General features: G+C 61.9%; 1 pseudogene; it reads right to left on the reverse strand.

Moving 5' to 3' along the window:
- Positions 1–853: 853 nt before the first annotated feature.
- Positions 854–5161, reverse strand: part of LOC119575966 — a 15287-nt pseudogene continuing 10979 nt past the window's right edge.

The following is a 5161-nucleotide window of genomic DNA, read 5'->3' on the forward strand; positions in this document are numbered from 1 at the left end:
GTTTCGGGGGTTTGAAGGGGGTTGGGGGTTGGCTGGGTTGGGGGGTTTTTTTTTTTTTGGCGGGGGGTGGGGGGCGGTTTGTTTAAATGTTTGGGTTGGCGGTGGGGGAAAAGTGGGGGGAAAAAGGGGGTTGGGGTTGAAGGGTTGGGGGGGGCGGGGTTTAAGGGTTGTGGTGGTTTGGGGGGTTTGGGTGGGGGGTAAAGGGGGTTTCTTTTTTTGGGTTTGGGGGCCTTGGGGGGTTAAAGGGGGGAAAAATATTTTTTGGTTGTCGTTTTCCCCAAATTTTAAAAAATTAGGGGGGGAAGGTTTTTTTGTGAAGTGGTGGGTGGTGGGGGTGGGTGGTGTGTGGGGGTGGGGGGTGGGGTGGGGTGTGGGGGGGGGGTTTGGGTTTGTGGTGTGGGCGGTTGGGGGGTTGGGGGGTTGGGGGTTTTGGTGGGGGGTAAAAGGGTGGTGGGGTGGGTGGGTGGCGGTGGGGGGGTAAAGGGTGGGGGGGGTTTAAAGGGTGGGGGTGGGGGGGGTTTGGGGGGTGGTGGTAAAGGGGGGGTGGTGGGGTGGGTTTTTAAAGGGTGGGGGGGTGAAGGTGGTGGGTGGTGAAGGTGGTGGGTGGGGGTGGGTGGTGAAGGTGGTTGGTGGGGTGGTGGGGTAGGTGGTGGGGTGGTGGGGGGGGGGGGGGTTGGGTTTGGGGTGGGGGTTGGTGAAGGTGGGGGGTGGTGGGGGTGGTGAAGGTGGTGGGGGGCGGGGGGTGGTAAAGGGGGTTGGGGGGTGGGGGGGGGTGGTGGGTGGGGGGTGAAGGGGGTGGGGGGTTTTTTTGGTGGGGTGGTGGGGTGGTGGGGTGGGGGGGGTGGTTGGGTGGGGGTTTGGGTGGGGGGGGTGGTGGCGGTGGGGGGGTGAGGGGGTGGTGGGGGGTGGGGTGGTGGGGGTGGGGTGGTGAAGGTGGTGGGGGGGTGGTGGGTGGGGGGTTGAAGGGGGGGTGGTAAAGGGGTGGTGGGGTTGGGTAAAGGTGGGGGGTGGTGGGTGGTGGGGGGTGAAGGTGGTGGGTGGTGGGGGTGGGTGGTGAAGGTGGTGGGTGGGGGTGGGGGTTTGGTGGCGGTGGGGTGAAGGTGGTGGGGTTGGGTTGAAGGGGGTGGGGGGTGGCGGTGGGTGGTGAGGGGGGGTGGGAATGGGGTGGTGATGGGGGGGTTGGGGGGGTGGGGGGGGGTGGGGGGTGGAGGTGGTGGTTGGGGTTTTGGGGGGGAAATTTGGGGGTGGTGGGGGTTTGGGGTTTGGTTGGTTTTGGGGGTGGTGGTGGGTGGTGGGGGTGGGGTGGGTTTAAAGGGGGGTGGGGGGGTTGGTGGGGGGTTTTTTTGCGGTGGGTGGGGGAAGGGGGTGGGGGGGTTGGCGGGGGGTTTTGGGGTGGTGGGGGGGTGGTGGGTGTTGGGGGTTGGGTTGGGGTGGGGTGGGGGGTGGTGAAGGTGGTGGGTGGGGTGGGTGGGGGTGGGTTTGGGGGCGGGGGGTGGGGGGGGAAGGTGGGGGGGGGGAAGGGTGGGGTTTGGGGGGGTGGTGGGGGGGGGGGGGGGGGGGGGGGGGTTTTTGGGGGGGGGGGGGGAAGGGGGGTGGGGGTGGGGTGGGTGGTGGGGGTTTGGGGGGGGGGGTGGGGGGGTTGGGGCGGGGGTGAAGGGGGTTGGGTGGTGGGGGGGTTTGGTGAAGGTGGTGGGGGGTGGTGGTGGGTGGTGGGTGGGTGGGGGGTGGGTGGGTTTGGTGGGGTGGGGGGGTGGGGTGGTGGGTGGTGGGGGTGGGTTTTTGGGTGGGGGGGGGGTGGGGGGTGGTGGGGGGGGGAAGGGTGGTGGGGTGGGGGGGGTGGTGGTGGGGGGGGGGGTAAAGGGTTGGTGGGGTGGTGGTGGGGGGTGGGGTGGTGGGGGGGGTGGGTGGTGGGTGGTGGGTGGTGGGGTGGGTGGTGGGGGGGGGTTTGGTAATGGGTGGTGGGGGTGGGGTGGTGGGGTGGTGGGGGTGGGGGCGGGGTGGGTGGTGGTGGTGGGGGGATGGTGGGGGTGGGGTGGGGGGGGGAAGGTGGTGGGGGGGGTGGTGGGGGGTGGTGGGGTGGGTGGTGAAGGGGGTGGGTGGGGGGTGGTGGGGGTGGGGTGGGGGGGGGGGGGGGTGGGTGGTGGGGGGGTGGGGGTGGTGGTGGGGTGGTGGGTTTGGTGGGGGGGTGGTGTAGGTGGTGGGGGGGGTGGTGGGGGTGGGGGTGGTGGGGGGTGGTGGCGGGGGGTGGTAAAGGTTTTGGTGGGGGTTTGGGTGGTGGTGGGGGGGAGGGTGTGGGTGGGGGGTGGGGTTGGTGGGGTGGGGGGGGTTGGGGGGTGGTGGGTTTGGTGGGTGGTGGGGTGGTGGGGTGTTGGGGGGTTTGGTGGTGGTGGTGGGGGGGTGGGGGGGAAGGGGGTGGTGGGTGGGGGGGGGGCGGTGGGTAGGGGGGTTTGGGGGTAAAGGGTGGTGGTGAAGGTGGGGGGTTGGGTGGGGTGGGTGGTGGGGTGGGGTTGGGGGTTTGGTGGGGGGGGTTTTGGGGGGGTGGGTGGGGGGAAGGGGGGTGGGTGGGGGGGAAGTGGTGGTGGGGTGGTGGTGGGTGGTGGTGGGGAGGGGGGTGGGGGTGGGGGGTGGGGTTTTGGTGGGTTGTGGGGTGGGGGTGGTGGGGGTGGTGGGGGGGGTGGGGGGTTGTGGTGGGGGTGGGGGTGGTGGTGGGTTGGTGGGTTTGGGGGGTGGGCGGTGGGTGGGGCGGTGGGTGGTTTAAAGGGTGGGGGTTGGGTGGGGGTTTGGTGGGGGGTGGTGGTGGGGGGGTGGTGGGTGGTGGGGGGGGGAAGGTGGTGGGTGTGGTTGGGGGGTGGTGGTGGTGGGTGGTTTGGGGGGTTGGGTGGGGGTTGGGGGTAAAGGGGGTTTTAAAATTTGGGGGTTGGTGGGTGGTAAAGGGGTGGTGGTGGTGGGGGGTTGGGGTGGTGGTGGGGGGTGGTAAAGGGGGTGGTGGCGGGGGGTGGTGGGTGGGGGTGGTTGGTGGGGGTGAATGGTGGGTGGGGGGGTGAAGGTGGGGGTGGGGGGTGGGGGGGTGGGGGGGTGGGGGGTGGGGGGTTGGGGGGTGGGGGTTTGGGTGGTGGTGTGGGGGTTTGGGGGTGGGGGGTCCCGGTGGGGGGGTGTGGTGGGGGCGGTGGGTGGTGGGGGTGGTGTTGGTGGGGGGGTGGTTTTGGGTGGGTGGGTGGTGGTGGGTGGGGGGTGGGGGGGTTGGGGGTTTGGGGGGGTGGGGGGTTTGGGTGTGGGTGGTGGGGGGGTGGGGGGTTTGGTGGGTGGGGGGGGTGGTGGTAAAGGTGGTGGGCGGTGGTGGGGGGTTAGAATAAGATTTGGGAAGGAGGGAGAGAGGGGGGAAAAAAAAGAAAGGGGGGAGAGGAGGGAGGAGTGAAAGTAGTGAAGAGAGAAGGAGGGAGGGCAAAAAAAGAGAGGGGGGGGGGGGGGGGGGCCAAAAAAAAAGGGAAAGGGGAAGGGAGGGGGGGAAGGGGGGAGGGAGAGGGAAAAATTGTGTGGGGGGAGGGGGTGGTTAGTGAGGGGCAGGGGAGAGGGGAGAGGGGGGAAAAGAGGGAAAGGGAGAGAAAGGAAAAAAAAAGAGAATAAGATGGATAGGTAGGCGGGGGAGGAATAGAGACAGGAGGGGGGAAAACGGACCGGAAGGTGGGAAAAGTAAAGAAAAATGGGAAAAGGAGGGAGGAAAAAGGGTGGAAAAGAGATAAAGAGATGGGAAAGGGAGGGGGAAAAGGGGGGAGAGGGAGAGGGAGGGGAAAAGGGAAAAGGGAAAAAGGGAGTGGGGGGGGAGAGAGGAGAGCGGGGGGTAATGAGCGCAGAAAAGGGGGGGGGGGAAAAGGGGAAGGGAGAACAGGGAGGGAGAGGGGAAAAAAGGCCCCAGTAGTAATAAAGTAGTGTAATAGTAGTATTTAGAAACGCACGCACCAAAAAAAGCTTTGAGAACAACATATAAAAACCTGACTGACACCAAAAAAACACTGGGCATTAAGCCAAAAGGGGAGGGGAAAAGGGGAAAAGGGAGGGGAAAAGGGGAGAGAAAGAGGGGGTTTAAAGAGAGGGGGGAAGTTTAGAAGAAGTGGGGAGATAAAATTTAAAATTTGTTTTTTACCAAAAACATTTACAAACGGGAAACAGTTGAAATAAAATCCCAAATAAGTTATTTCCATTATTATTTAAATGGGCAATTTTGAAAAAAAAAAAAACCCAGCCCACCGTAAGCCCATTTTAAAAATTTCCCATAAAGGATTAATCACTATTATTCCTAATCATCTCTAGCTAACAAAATGAGGAAAAAGAAAGATATAAAAAACACTTCATATAAAAACATAAACCATGGGGGAAACCCATTCTACACAATTTCTTTTTTTTTTCTTTTTTTTTTATTGGCTGATTATATTGCGCTAACAAATGCTGTTTTAGTGAGTCCTTAAAGACAGTAAGCGACACAAAGGAGGAGGGAGAGGAGGGGAAGAAGAGGGAGGGAGGAAAGAGAAAGAAAGAGAGAGAGAGAGAGAGAGAGAGAGAGAGAGAGAGAGGAGAGAGAGAGGAGAAGAAGAGAGAGGAAGAGAGTAGAGAGGGAGAGAAGAGGAGAGTATGAGGAAAGAGAGGTAAGGGAGAGAGACGAGGAAGAGAGAGGAGAGGAGAGAAGGAGAGGACAAGAGAGAGAAGAGAGGGAGAAAGATGGAGAGGAAGTAAGGAGGGTAGAGAGGAGTAGAGAGGGAGGGAGGGAGAGAGGGAGGAAGAGAGAGAAAGAGATAGAGAAGGGAGGAGGGGAGAAGAAGGGAGAGAATAAGGAGATAGAGAGGTGAAAAAGTAAAGGAGTGAGGGAGGGAAGGGAGAGAGAAGGGAGTAGAATAAGTGATGAGTAGGCAGAAGAGTGATGGATTGTAATAGTAATAGTAGTTGTAATAGTAGACACACACGACACACATGACTCGTTGAGACAAAACCCATTCGAGAGGCAAGAGACAGAAGGAGAGGAGAGAGAGAGAAGAGAGTAGAAAAGGGAGGGGGGAGAGAGGAGTAAGAGATAGGGAGAAAAGGAGATGTTAGAGAGCGAAGGAGAGGAGAGAGGAGAGCAAGGAGAGCGAGAGGTGAGGGAGGAAAAAAGAGGAAAGAGAAAAAAAAA

Source organism: Penaeus monodon, chromosome 8 (assembly GCF_015228065.2).
Source record: "Penaeus monodon isolate SGIC_2016 chromosome 8, NSTDA_Pmon_1, whole genome shotgun sequence".
NCBI classification, from domain to species: domain Eukaryota; kingdom Metazoa; phylum Arthropoda; class Malacostraca; order Decapoda; family Penaeidae; genus Penaeus; species Penaeus monodon.